The sequence below is a fragment of the Erythrolamprus reginae genome, chromosome 4 (assembly GCF_031021105.1).
Source record: "Erythrolamprus reginae isolate rEryReg1 chromosome 4, rEryReg1.hap1, whole genome shotgun sequence".
Lineage (NCBI taxonomy): Eukaryota > Metazoa > Chordata > Lepidosauria > Squamata > Dipsadidae > Erythrolamprus > Erythrolamprus reginae.
Window position 1 is genome coordinate 103,279,561 of NC_091953.1, and position 13,855 is coordinate 103,293,415.

General features: G+C 42.3%; 1 protein-coding gene and 1 long non-coding RNA gene across 3 annotated transcripts in view; one reads left to right on the top strand and one right to left on the bottom strand.

Annotated features, from left to right (window-relative positions):
* LOC139166905 (uncharacterized) overlaps positions 1 to 13,855 on the top strand; it is a 984,072-nt gene that overhangs the window by 325,399 nt on the left and 644,818 nt on the right. The window lies entirely within an intron of this gene.
* LOC139167375 (uncharacterized) overlaps positions 9,338 to 13,855 on the bottom strand; it is a 32,177-nt gene continuing 27,659 nt past the window's right edge. For both annotated transcript variants that reach the window (XR_011559120.1, XR_011559119.1), the window contains exons 2-3: positions 13,200 to 13,329; positions 9,338 to 10,241 (exon numbers count right to left, since the gene is read on the bottom strand). This is a non-coding gene — a long non-coding RNA (uncharacterized lncRNA). The remainder of the gene's footprint in view (positions 10,242 to 13,199; positions 13,330 to 13,855) is intronic.

Below are 13,855 nucleotides of genomic sequence, written 5' to 3' on the forward strand. Positions count from 1 at the left end.
CCGTGCTTGGCGTTCCGAGGATATCCGACTTACAGAGGAAGTACCGAGGCTTTACTTAGGAATGCGGTGGTAGTAGTATTATTAATTAATTAATTAATTTGACTGCTCTGCCGCCCAATCCCGAAGGACTCAGGGCGGCTTACAACAATAGAAAAATTACAAAAAGTAAAAAGAAGTAAAAAAATACAATCTAAACTCTAAAACGCTAATAAGACTTATAAAAAATAAACAACATGCATACACACCAATCCTTCGCATTCATATATGTGGCCAAGCTCGTTGTTGTTGTTGTTGTTGTTGTTGTTGTTGTTGTTATTATTATTATTACAATAATAATATTGACAAAACAGCAATCCACAGCAAACGAGATTGATATGCTGGATTTCGTATCACAATATCACAAGTCGAACACTTCCCAAGCCTCTAGGACTGTGTGATGTATTTTCGTATGATGCGCGCAGATTATTATTATTATTTATTAGATTTGTATGCTGCCCCTCTCTGAGGACTCGGAGCGGCTCACAACAAGAAAAACAGTACAAATCCAATATTTAAAACAGTTTAAAACCCTTAACATAAAAACTATCATACATCTCATACAGACCATACATAAAGTGGAAATGGCCCAGGGGAATCAATTTCCCCATGCCTGACCGCAGAGGTGGGTTTTGAGGAGTTTGCGAAAGGCAAGGAGGGTGGGGGCAGTCCTAATCTCCAGGGGGAGTTGATTCCAGAGGGTTGGGGCCACCACAGAGAAGGCTCTTCCCCTGGGTCCCACCAGACAACATTGTTTCATTGACAGGATCCAGAGAAGGCCAACTCTGTGGGACCTAACCAGTTGCTGGGATTCGTGCGGCAGAAGGTGGTCCCGGAGATATTCTGGTCCGATGCCATGAAAGGCTTTATAGGTCATAACCAACAGGATCCAAGTACTATGGCCTTTTGCAACTGACAGATCGGGATTTTGTCAATGTTTATTGTTTTCCAATGCCGGCTAAAGTCTTTTGGCACAGCACCCAGTGTGCCGATTACTACTGGGACCACCTATACTGGTTTATGCCAGAGTCATTGTATTTTGATTTTAATATCATGATATCGGCTAAATTGTTATTGTTGTTGTTATTGTTATCATCATCATCATCATCAAAAAACAATAAGACAATAACAATAAACAATAACACACAGCAAACGAGATTTATATGTTGGATTTTGTATCACAATATCACAAGTTGAACACTTCCCAAGCATCTATAGGACTGTGTGATGTACATTTTCGTATGATGCACGCATATCCAAGTACGATGGCCTTTTGCAATTGAAATTATTATTATTATTATTATTGTTGTTGTTGTTGTTGTTATTCGTATTTAATCATTTATACAAGGTAAAAAAATCATAGGGAAGAGGCAGCAGTCTTTTTATTCCGAATTTGAATGACATAGATGGGTTCTAGAGTTATTACTTTTTACCTATGTTAATGATTTATACATTATGGCATTTGGGGTTTTTTTTCTTATAGAAAAAATAATTGAGTAATGCAAAAACAAAAACAACTCCTGTTTGTATTCAGTGTAACTTCTTAATAGATGGACATCACTAGACAGGGTAAAACATCACCAACCAATAAAGGAATTTCAACAATTGAAGTACAAGCTAAGTATTAAATTTACACCCCCGATTTCAGATAGAAATTCATAGGACTCCTTCCTCTGTTTTATTCCTGTAAAGTTGAATTTTACTCCCGAAAGCCACTTAGTAAACTTCTGCGGCTGAGGATGGACTTGAATTTGGGTCACATCAGATCAAGGAGAAAATCTTAACTGCTACACTATGTCTCTCATCCACAGAATTACTGAATAATTGAAACAACAGTAATCTACTGGATTGCATACTGAATTGTCATTTCTAGCTGCGAACGATCAGAAATAGAAATGCTACTTCCCAACAAATAATGCTTTCATACCCAATGTTCAATAATGATGGGAATTTTTCTTATAAATTTAAGAAAGAAGTACAGTATGCGCAAATATAATGTTGATACTATTTACATATGATCAGTTAGCATGGCTTGAAATAGCTAGAATTAAATAAACCCTGAACAACCAATATGAAATAGATAATAATAATAATAATAATAATAATAATAATAATAATAATGTATGCTGATCCCAGTAAAACGGCCTTTTACAATTGACGGATGGAGATTTTGTCAATTCCGATGGTTTTCAAATGTCCGCTGAGATCCTTTGGTACTGCGCCCAGCGTGCCAAGTACCACTGGGACCACTTTCACTGGCTTATGCCAGAGTTGTTGCAGCTCGATTTTTAGATCTTCGTATTTCACTAATTTCTCTAGCTGCTTCTCCTCAATTCTGCTATCTCCTGGGATTGCGATGTCGATGATCCATACTTTCTTTTTCTCCACGATCACAATGTCTGGTGTGTTATGCTTCAGAATTCGGTCAGCCTGAAATCGGAAGTCCCACAGTAGTTTTGCTTGCTCATTTTCGCCCACTTTTTCGGGCTTATGATCCCACCAGTTCTTTGGCACTGGTAAATGGTAGTTCCGGCCAGTGTTCCCTCTAATTTTTTGGGACGTGGGCGGAAAAGTATAGTGTCTGAGCGGCAGTCCTTTCGGGACTGGGCGGCACAGAATAAATAAATAAATAAATAAATAAATAAATAAATAAATAAATAAATAAATAAATAAATAAAAATATAAAAATATAAAAATATAAAAATATAAAAATAATAAATAATAAATAATAAATAATAAACAATAAACAACAAACAAACAAACAAACAAACAAAAAACCCACCCTGTTTTGCCTCAGAGAATTTCAAAATAAAATACTGTACTGTGTGTCTATAACAGTGAGCTCATAATAGGGCAACTCTATCAATATCAAAATGCCATTTAAATAGTTGAGCTAGTTTCAAACTAGATTTTGATTTTCTTTCTCTCTTCCTTACTCCCATTCTTTTTCTTTCTCTTTTCCTTCCTCTCTTTTTTCTATCTGTTTCTCTCTCTTCCTCTCTCTCTCCTTCCCTCTCACTCTTTCCCTCTCGGCTTCTGGGCAGGTTTGGAAAACTCTGAGTTGATGATGATTTTTAAGTGAGCGATTGTTCACTGCTCAGCTTAGACTGAACTATGGTTCCGGCACAAGTTCCTGTGGATCATCTGTGCCACAGCATCATGTCTATGCTTGTAGTCAGTCTGTGCGATCTTTTTGCAGCAGCTGAGTATGTGATCGATTGTTTACGGAGTCTGCACTTTGGATCGTATTATTATTATTATTATTATTATTATTATTATTATTATTATTATTATTATTTAGATTTGAATGCTGCCCCTCTCTGAAGACTCTTTAGATGAATTCTATAGTACTCTAATTCTAGGAAATACTAATGTAAAAGTTGGAAGTACAGTATTACTTTAATAGGAGAAATACAGTAGTCTCTCGGTTAGCGCGGGGGTTACGTTCCAAGACCTCCCGCGCTAACCGATTTCCGCGTTATACTGGATGCGGAAGTAAAACCACCATCTGCGCATGTGCGCCATTTTTTTCATGGCCGCACATGCGCAGATGGTGGAGTTTGCGTGTGGGCGGAGGGGAAGACCAAGGGAAGATTCCTTCAGCCGCCCAACAGCTGATCTGCTCCGCAGCGCGGAAGCAGCGAGGAGCCGAAGATGGGGTAAAGGCAAAGGGGAAACCCCATCTTCGGCTCCTCACTGCTGCCGCGCTGCGGAGCGGATCAGGTGTTGGGCGGCTGAAGGAACCTTCCCTTGGTCTTCCCGCCAGATCACTTGCCGCTTGCCGCTTGCCAGTCCACGCCCCCCTGGATGAGCGGCCCCGCATGGCCCCAGCGCCGGACTCCGTTGCCGAACGCCGAAACCGGAAGGGGCGAGGTGGGGGAGAACGGGAGGCTCAGCATTCCGTCAGTCGCAGCGCTGGCTGTCAACTTTTCTTTTTAGCACTGGGGAGGCAAGTCAGCTCCTGCCCAGTTTTAAAAAGAAAAGTTGACAGCCAGCGCTGCGGCTGACGGAATGCTGAGCCTCCCGTTCTCCCCCACCTCGCCCCTTCCGGTTTCGGCGGTTTCGCAGCGCTGGCTGTCAACTTTTCTTTTTAGCACTGGGGAGGCAAGTCAGCTCCTGCCCAGTTTTAAAAAGAAAAGTTGACAGCCAGCGATTGTTCCGCTGCCGCCAGCATGGCCTGGCTGGCAGCGCCCAGGATCACCTGGCTGCGGGTGGCAGGAAAGCGAATGTCACGGGGCTGGGCTCGGCTCCATCCTCGGCTCCCCTCCTACCAGCCCCGCCGCGGAACGCTCCATTCTGTTCCCTGCCGGCCCGATTGAGCGGCCGGCGGTCTCCATTCAGGGAACAGAATGGAGCCTTCCGCGGCGGAGCTGGTAGGAGGGGAGCCGAGGATGGAACCGAGCCCAGCCCCGTGGCATTCGCCTTCCTCCCGCCTGCAGCCGAGTGATCGTGGGCTCCTTCGCAACCTCAGAGAGCTTCCTGGTTTTCGTGAGCTTTCATGCCCAGGAAGCTCTCCGAGGTTGCGAAGGAGCCCAGGATCACTCGGCTGCGGGTGGCAGGAAAGCGAATGTCACGGGGCTGGGCTCGGCTCCCCCAGCCCCGCCGCGGAAGGCTCCATTCTGTTCCCTGAATGGAGACCGCCGGCCGCTCAATCGGGCCGGCAGGGAACAGAATGGAGCGTTCCGCGGCGGGGCTGGGGGAGCCGAGCCCAGCCCCGTGACATTCGCTTTCCTGCCACCCGCAGCCGAGTGATCCTGGGCTCCTTCGCAACCTCGGAGAGCTTCCTGGGCATGAAAGCTCACGAAAACCAGGAAGCTCTCTGAGGTTGCGAAGGAGCCCACGATCACTCGGCTGCAGGCGGGAGGAAGGCGAATGCCACGGGGCTGGGCTCGGTTCCATCCTCGGCTCCCCTCCTACCAGCCCCGCCGCGGAACGCTCCATTCTGTTCCCTGCCGGCCCGATTGAGCGGCCGGCGGTCTCCATTCAGGGAACAGAATAAAAAAAAAATTATTTTTTAATATTTTATTTTTTTAAATAATATTTTTTGAAAAACCGCGTTGCAACGTTTCGCACTAATCGAGAACGCGCAAGTCGAGGGACCACTGTAGTACTAAAATATAAAGTCAGTCTATTTTCATGAAGGAGCCACATAAGCCACATGATGGTGCTATAACATGGCAAGAAATCATAAATCATTTCTAGATGACATTTTTAGCTCAGAGAACTACACACATCACTCATTGGCAGCTCAGAGTTGTAGATGAATGTGGCCTTCTCTTTCCTCTCTGCCCCACCCCAAGCAGTGTTCCCTCTAATTTTTTTGGGGGGTGGGTGGAAAAGTATAGTGTCTGAGCGGCAGTCCCTTCGGGACTGGGCAGCACAGAAATAATAAATAAATAAATAAACAGAGTTGACTGACAACGAGTCAGTCGAGGTGACTGGGGCACGTACTTGTCCACCTGTCTGGGAAGAGTTTGATCTGGTGACACCTGATGAAGTGGACAAGGCCATTGGAGCTGTGAGTTCCGCCACCTGTTTACTGGATCCGTGTCCCTCCTGGCTGGTCTTGGCCAGCAGGGAGGTGACACGGAGCTGGGTCCAGGAGATTACCAACGCTTCCTTGGGGAGGGGAGTTTTTCCAACACTCTATAAAGAGGCGCTCATGTGCCCCCTCCTCAAGAAGCCTTCCCTGGACCCAGCCGTACTTAACAACTATCTTCCAGTCTCCAACCTTCCCTTTATGGGGAAGGTTGTTGAGAAGGTGGTGGCACTCCAGCTCCAACGGTCCTTGGAAGAAGCCGATTATCTAGGTCCCCAGCAGTCAGGTTTCAGGCCCGGTTACAGCATGGAAACTGCTTTGGTCGCATTGATGGATGATCTCTGGTGGGCCCGGGACAGGGGTTTATCCTCTGTCCTGGTGCTTCTTGACCTCTCAGCGGCTTTCGATACCATCGACCATGGTATCCTTCTGCACCGGCTTGAGGGGTTGGGAGTGGGAGGCACTGTTCTCCAGTGGTTCTCCTCCTACCTTTCCGGTCGGTCGCAGTCGGTGTTAGTGGGGGGTCAGAGGTCGACTCCGAGGTCTCTCCCTTGGTCGGTCCTCTCCCCCCTGCTATTTAATATCTACATGAAACCGCTGGGTGAGATCATCCAAGGGCATGGGGTGAGGTATCATCAGTACGCTGATGATACCCAGCTTTACATCTCCACCCCATGTCCAGTCAACGAAGCAGTGGAAGTGATGTGCCGGTGTCTGGAGGCTGTTGGGGCCTGGATGGGTGTCAACAGACTCAAACTCAACCCGGATAAGACGGCGTGGCTGTGGGTTTTGCCTCCCAAGGACAATCCCATCTGTCCGTCCATTACCCTGGGGGGGGGGAATCATTGACCCCCTCGGAGAGGGTCCACAACTTGGGCGTCCTCCTCGATCCACAGCTCACATTAGAGAACCATCTTTCAGCTGTGGCGAGGGGGGCGTTTGCCCAGGTTCGCCTGGTGCACCAGTTGCGGCCCTATCTGGACCGGGACTCATTGCTCACAGTCACTCATGCCCTCATCACCTCGAGGTTCGACTACTGTAATGCTCTCTACATGGGGCTACCTTTGAAAAGTGTTCGGAAACTTCAGATCGTGAAGAATGCAGCTGCGAGAGCGGTCATGGGCTTACCTAGGTATGCCTATGTTTCACCATCACTCCGCAGTCTGCATTGGCTGCTGATCAATTTCCGGTCACAATTCAAAGTGTTGGTTATGACCTTTAAAGCCCTTCATGGCACTGGACCAGAATATCTCCGAGACCGCCTTCTGCCCCACAAATCCCAGCGACCGATTAGGTCCCACAGAGTGGGCCTTCTCCGGGTCCCGTCAACTAAACAATGTTGGTTGGCGGGCCCCAGGGGAAGAGCCTTCTCTGTGGCGGCCCCGATCCTCTGGAACCAACTCCCCCCAGAGATTAGAACTGTCCCTACTCTCCCTGCCTTCTGTAAACTCCTTAAAACCCACCTTTGTCGTCAGGCATGGGGGAACTGAAACACCTCCCCGGGCATGTACAATTTATGTATGGTATGTTTGAGTGTGTGTCTGTTAGCAAAATGGGGTTCTTTTTAAATATTTTAAATTATATTTGGATTTGTTATGAATTGTTGTGTTGTGCTGTGAGCTGCCCCGAGTCTGCGGAGAGGGGTGGCGTACAAATCTAAATAATAAATAAATAAATAATAAACAAACAAAGAAACAAACAAATAAAAAATAAATAAAAAACCCATCCTGTTTTGCCTCAGAGAATTTCAAAATAAAATACTGTACTGTGTGTCTATAACAGTGAGCTCATAATAGGGCAACTCTATCAATATCAAAATGCCACTTAAATAGTTGAGCTAGTTTCAAACTAGATTTTGATTTTCTTTCTCTCTTCCTTACTCCCATTCTTTTTCTCTTTTCCTTCCTCTCTTTTTTCTATCTGTTTCTCTCTCTTCCTCTCTTCCTCTCTCTCTCCTTCCCTCTCACTCTTTCCCTCTCGGCTTCTGGGCAGGTTTGGAAAACTCTGAGTTGATGATGATTTTTACGTGAGCGATTGCTCACTGCTCAGCTTAGAGGGAACTATGAGTGTGAGTGATGTGCCGGTGCCTGGAGGCTGTTAGGGTCTGGATAGGTGTCAACAGACTGAAACTCAATCCTGATAAGACAGAGTGGCTGTGGGTTTTGCCTCCCAGGGACAATTTCATCTGTCCATCCATTACCCTGGGGGGGGGGAATTATTGACCCCCTCAGAGAGGGTCCACAACTTGGACTTCCTCCTCGATCCACACCTTACATTAGAAAACCATCTTTCAGTTGTGGCGAGGGGGTCGTTTGCCCAGGTATGTCAGGTGCACCAGTTGCAGCACTATCTTGACCAGTACTCACTGCTCACAGAATGCAGCTGCGAGAGCAATAAAGGGCTTCCCTAGGTATGCCCATGTTACACCAGCACTCCGCAGTCTGCATTGGTTGCCTTTTGGTTTCGGTCACAATTCAAAGTGTTAGTTATGACCTATAAAGCCCTTCATCGCATCGGACCAGAATATCTCCGGGACCGCCTTCTGCTGCACGAATCCCAGTAACCGTTTAGGTCTCACAAAGTTGGCCTTCTCTGGGTCCCGTCAATGAAAAAATGTCATCTGGCGGGACCCAGGTGAAGAGCCTTCTCTGTGGTGGCCCCGACCCTCTGATATCAATTCTGCCTGGAGATTAGGACAGCCCCCCACCCTCCTTGCCTTTCGCAAACTCCTCAAAACGCATCTTTGTGGTCAGGCATGGGGTAATTGATTCCGCTGGGCTGCCCCCACTTTACGCATGGTCTGCATGAGATGTATGATTGTTTTTTTATTAACGGTTTGAAATTGTTTTAGTATTGGATTTGTATTGTTTGTGTTGTGAGCCGCTCCGAGTCCTCAGAGAGACATACAAATCTAATAAATAAATAAATGAATGAATGAATGAATGAATGAATGAATGAATAAAATTCAAAGCTTTCATAAATAGCTTCTTAATTTCATTTAAAGTTCTTATTAAATGAATCTTGCTTTCTTCCCATTTAGCTTTAAAGTATAATACTATTGCATTAGAAAAATCATGAATGTGTACAAACTTAATGGATTCAGACTGGTATGTTAAGATGCTCTACATATTAGCCTATCAGTCATTTGACAGAAACTCCAAAACATGCTATTTTTATAGGGGTTGAATTCTTGAATTACTTGCCCTAGACTACCATCTTGTGGTTATAGATTATTATTTCATGCTTTCTCTTTTCCTACGTAGTATGTAAATTATTTTAAGTGTACTGTATTACATAATATTTAGAAGTAGAAAGTAAAATTGCCTATTGAATTGCTGACAATTGTCTTTCTAATTATAAAATGCATATTCAGTGTTACTATTCATTGCTTCATTGACCTTTCTAGCAGCCTACAGATTCTATATACATGTAAATATTTAAATCTGGAAAGAATGGGCACATATATATTGATATATATTTTACTCAATTACTTAAAATTATTCATTTATGAGTATAATTTAATGAATAATGTTCATTTTAAATATTCTTATCAGTACATTATTCTTATGTGAGATATACAAATGGAAATTAACACTTTCCTTTGAAAGAATTTGTGCTCATTACTTTTATTTCTTTTTTTTATTAAAAATAAATTTAAGTACATACATACTCAATACACAAAACACTAAGACATTTGTTTAAATTTTTGAGGAAAGTGCACAAATCTTAACAATTCTAACTACATTATGTCAAACACCGAAATATAATTTTAAATCAATTAGAAATACAGTTATGAAAAAACTAAAATGATAACATTCAAAAGACAGCAAAACTAACGTATTATTAAAATATGTGTTATTAATTTTATTTCTTCCAAAAGATATGAGACTACTGTATATGAACTTGTTTAGGCATGCCATGGCTCTCTGTTCCCCAAGAAATGACAACAGAATATTGAATCTTTTACCTTTTATACAGGTAAAACTCTACTTGACAATCTTGCCCTCCAAGCCACCTGAAATATAACAACAACCCCACTAACAAATAACAGACCACCTGACATATAGCCCAAGTAAACAGCGCCCCCAATCTTTTGTGCAATGGGCTTTGTGGGCAAATGATAAGAAGAGGGAAATGTTATGGTTTGATTTATAAGTACAGAATAGACATTCCAAGTAATGGGAACAAAGACACAGATGCTAGATATAAAAAAAAACTTCCCTCCAATTAAAGGCAGAAATATAGACTTGACATGTTTTCCAAAAATCTTGCTGGATGGAATTAGGAATGCCAACAAAAACGCCCCATATGCAAATAGGGAGCCAGCGTACATTGAGACCTGAGCAACCTTCATTTCTATTGGGAAGAATTCTTCAAAAAGGTCAAATTCATGACAACAGTGCACCGCTACTAAGTCCTTTGAATTCGGAGGAAAGCAGATCTTCCATATTCCCAACTGAGTGACACCAGCTTCAGAATAGTTGTTTTTTTCATTAAACCACAACCTCCAGTCTGGATGCTGCATTGTAATTGGAAAGAGGATGCATCCCATAATTCCTGTTACAAATCCAATAATTTGCAGAATATGCATTCTCTCCTTTATTACTTCGTCCTCACTTCTCAATGTAGGCATCATTTTAGAAAGTTCACACAACAGCAAAGAGTGCTGAAAAGATACAAATTGTTGTAATTCTTCAATATTTTTACTCTCACTTATCACATTTCTAATCACTACCACTGCAGTTATTTCTATACTATCATAGATCTATTCATTAGCTTGAATTAGCATTAACTGGATATAACTTATAATGTTTAAATATCTATTTCTATGTTTTAGAATACCGTATATACTCGAGTATAAGCCGAGTTTTTCAGTCCAAAAAATGGGCTGAAAAACACAACCTCGGCTTATACTCGGGTCATTGACAAAGTCACCACAAGAGGGCGCCATTGCTTGAGCCAGAGCGAGGAGGCACCAGCTTTCCCCCCCTCTCGCGCGCCGTAGGAGCTGTGGGAGGGGTGGGGCTGGTGCCTCCTCTCCCTGGCTCAAGCAAAGGAGCCAGCCAAGTGCTCCAACCGAGGGGAAAAAAGTAATGGGAAGCCGGTGAGGTCGTGTGTGTGTGTGTGCGCGTGCCCCCTCTCCCTCTCACCGTGAAAAAAGCCAGCTACCTCTTTGAAGGAGTGGGTGTGTGGCCAAAGTGCCTCCTTTTTTCCCTTGCTGAAATCAGGAGGCTTTTTTTTTTTACTCCTTGCTCCCTCCCTGTGTGTATTTATCAACAAATAAATCCTATCTGAGTCGGCAGGAGGGAGGAAGCCCTAGAGCAGCGTGGGGGTAGGGGTGTGAATGAAAGGGAAGCCAAGGCAACAAAGAAAAAGGGGGAGGATGAATTTTAGTGTGTGTGTGTGTGTGTGCATGCTCCCTTTCCCCCCCACCGTGAAAAAAGCCAGCTACCTCTTTGAAGGAGTGTGTGTGTGGCCAAAGTGCCTCCTTTCTTCCCTTGCTGAAACCCGGAGGCTTTTTTTTTACTCCCTGTGTGTATTTGTCAACAGGTTTACTGTAACTATTCCTTGCTCTCTCTGCATTGCCCTTAGTTGGATTAAAAAGGCCCCCTGCTGTCAGAGTCTCCTCCCCCATCTTTGAAAGGATTTAAACTGTTTAAAAAATGGTATTTTGTGGTAGTTGCTATCCTTGCTTGGATAGGAACTAATAAGGCAAGAGCTAGACAGGAATTCCTAAAGTGTGTTTGTGGATCTTTAAAAGTTGCCTTTTATAAAGTGGGTTTGTGAGCAAGTTTCAATTAACAAGTATGAGGGGAAGCATTTTACATATTTTAAAAATGAGTTTGATTCTTAATAGGACCTGCATATTTAGGATACAAAACCAAAAGAGCTGTCTGTGTTTTGCAAGTTTTGCTTGTCTCACTAGTCTGTCTGTCTGTCTGTCTGTCTATCTATCATCTATCCATCCATCCATCCATCCATCCATCCATCCATCCATCCATCCATCTATCATCTACCTACCTACCTACCTACCTACCTACCTATCTGGTTTTCTATGCTGATAACCTCACAGCAGCTAATGCTGAAGCTCTGTTTGGATATACAGATTTATTTATTTATTTATTTATTTATTTATTTATTTAATTAATTAATTAACTGGATCTGTATGCTGCCCCTCTCCAAGGACTCAGGGTGGCTCACAGCATATATAAAAACAGAACAATAATGTAAATCCAATTAATGATGAGATGATGAGAAGGAATCCTGTTTTAAATTTACAGAGCTAGTTTACTGGTTTTCTTTAAAATAAATATTCTAAAACATGTAATATTCTGATGTTTCAATTAATGTAATTTTATTGGTTTCCATTTTTATAAGTTACCAGTAGCCACTGCATTTTCTAACCTCGGCTTATACTCGGGTCAATAAGTTTTCCCAGTTTTTTTGTGGCAAAACTGGTGCCACGGCTTATACTCAGGTCGGCTTATACTCGAGTATATACGGTAGCTTCTTTTTAAAAAAAATCTAATTGTTACATTGTTGTATGAATCATTCTAACCTTTCTATTATAAACATTCAGAATTAAATCAAATCAAATTAAAAATATCAAATGTATGAAAATCTTAAACAGAGTCACAATATTGATTCAAAGAACAAAATTATACATTGGGCGTCACAAAGAAATTCTATTATTAATATTAACTCCTATTCCTCCAGCAAAACTTGTTACATTCTCAATTATATCCTAATTTTACAGCTTTATTTCTTTCAAATGTTTTAGAATGGGGAATCTTTACTAATACTGTATGTAGGGCTAACTGCCTGAATGGTGCACTGTAATTTAGACTATTTCCTTAGTACTGAAGTAATTCCAGGTTGTAGACCATCTTAGTCAGTTGACCTGGTTATTAATTTTATTGACTCAAGAAAAAATGTAAAGTTTTCTGTGGTGGACTTCCTGGTTTTAATTGGTCCTCTCTCTCTTTCTTTTTCTCCCTCCCTCCCTCTCCATGTGTGTGTGTGTGTGTATAAGGGGTGTGTGTGAAGAGGGAGAGCAGAGAACGAGGAGTATCAGTTAACATTCTATTGTAAAAAAATAAAAAATATCTTTCATGTGAATCAAACTTGAACCTGAGCTCCATAAAACATAGCACATGTGAAATGGAACATAATGTGATTTGCAAAAAAAGAGCTGTGTTAAAATTATGATGCAACTTATTTCCTTTCTTTTTGCCTGTGGAGGGAGGGAGGTTATCACTGGAATTGTTATTAGAAATTCAGAATCACTTCCAAGATTCTGCCTCTGATTGATACTTCTGGATGATACTTTCTGTATTATCATGAAAGTAATTTTTTGTTGTTGTTAAATAGAGCTGGAAGAAAATGTGTGTGTGTGTGTGTGTGTTTTCTAGATAGGGTAGAAAGTAGAAAGCTAACTAGTAATGTTATTACAGTTAATATCATAAATAGTAAATAGCTAGTCTAGTCCAGAGCTTGTTAGCATTACTAAAAAGTGCTAAATGAATGCTCATTTGACGAACCATGATAGGCAAAAAGTCAGCAATGTAAATGTCATAGAGTTGGAATGATCACTGGCTTGCCTTGATGAGTAAAACGTGCTTACCAATTGCAGAGGAACTACTCCGAGTAAGATAGGCAGAAGAACAGGAAATACAAGACTCCAGGGCAGATGCTTTGGAGATGTAGGTATCAGCCCTCTTATCAGAAAAAATGATGGCACTTTTCTTTTTAACCTAAAGCAAAGAAAGTAATTTTTGTTTGTTATTTTGTACTGACTCAAATACTTTGGCCACCTAATGAGAAGGAAGGACTCACTGGAGAAGAGCCTAATGCTGGGAAAGATTGAGAGCAAAAGAAGAAGAGGGTGACAGAGAATGAGATGGCTGGATGCAGTCACTGAAGCAGTAGGCATAAGCTTAAATGGACTCCAGAGGATGGTAGAGAACAGGAAGACCTGGAGGAACATTGTCCCTGAGATCGTGATGGGTCGGACACAACTTCACAATTAACAAATGACACATTTATTCTTATATGTCCACTAACCTAGGTAGCCATTAACTGAGTAAAATATTTTTATCGCCTATTGTAGCAACACACAATCACATCAACTAGGTTAACCCTAATCATTTGGGAAATGACGTTTTCATAGCCAATTCCTCCATGAAATCTTATATCTAATGTAATTTCCGTGAATTAATTATGTAAAGGACATCAAAGACCCAACATGGAAAGTAAAAGCAGTTGATGTATTCACATCTA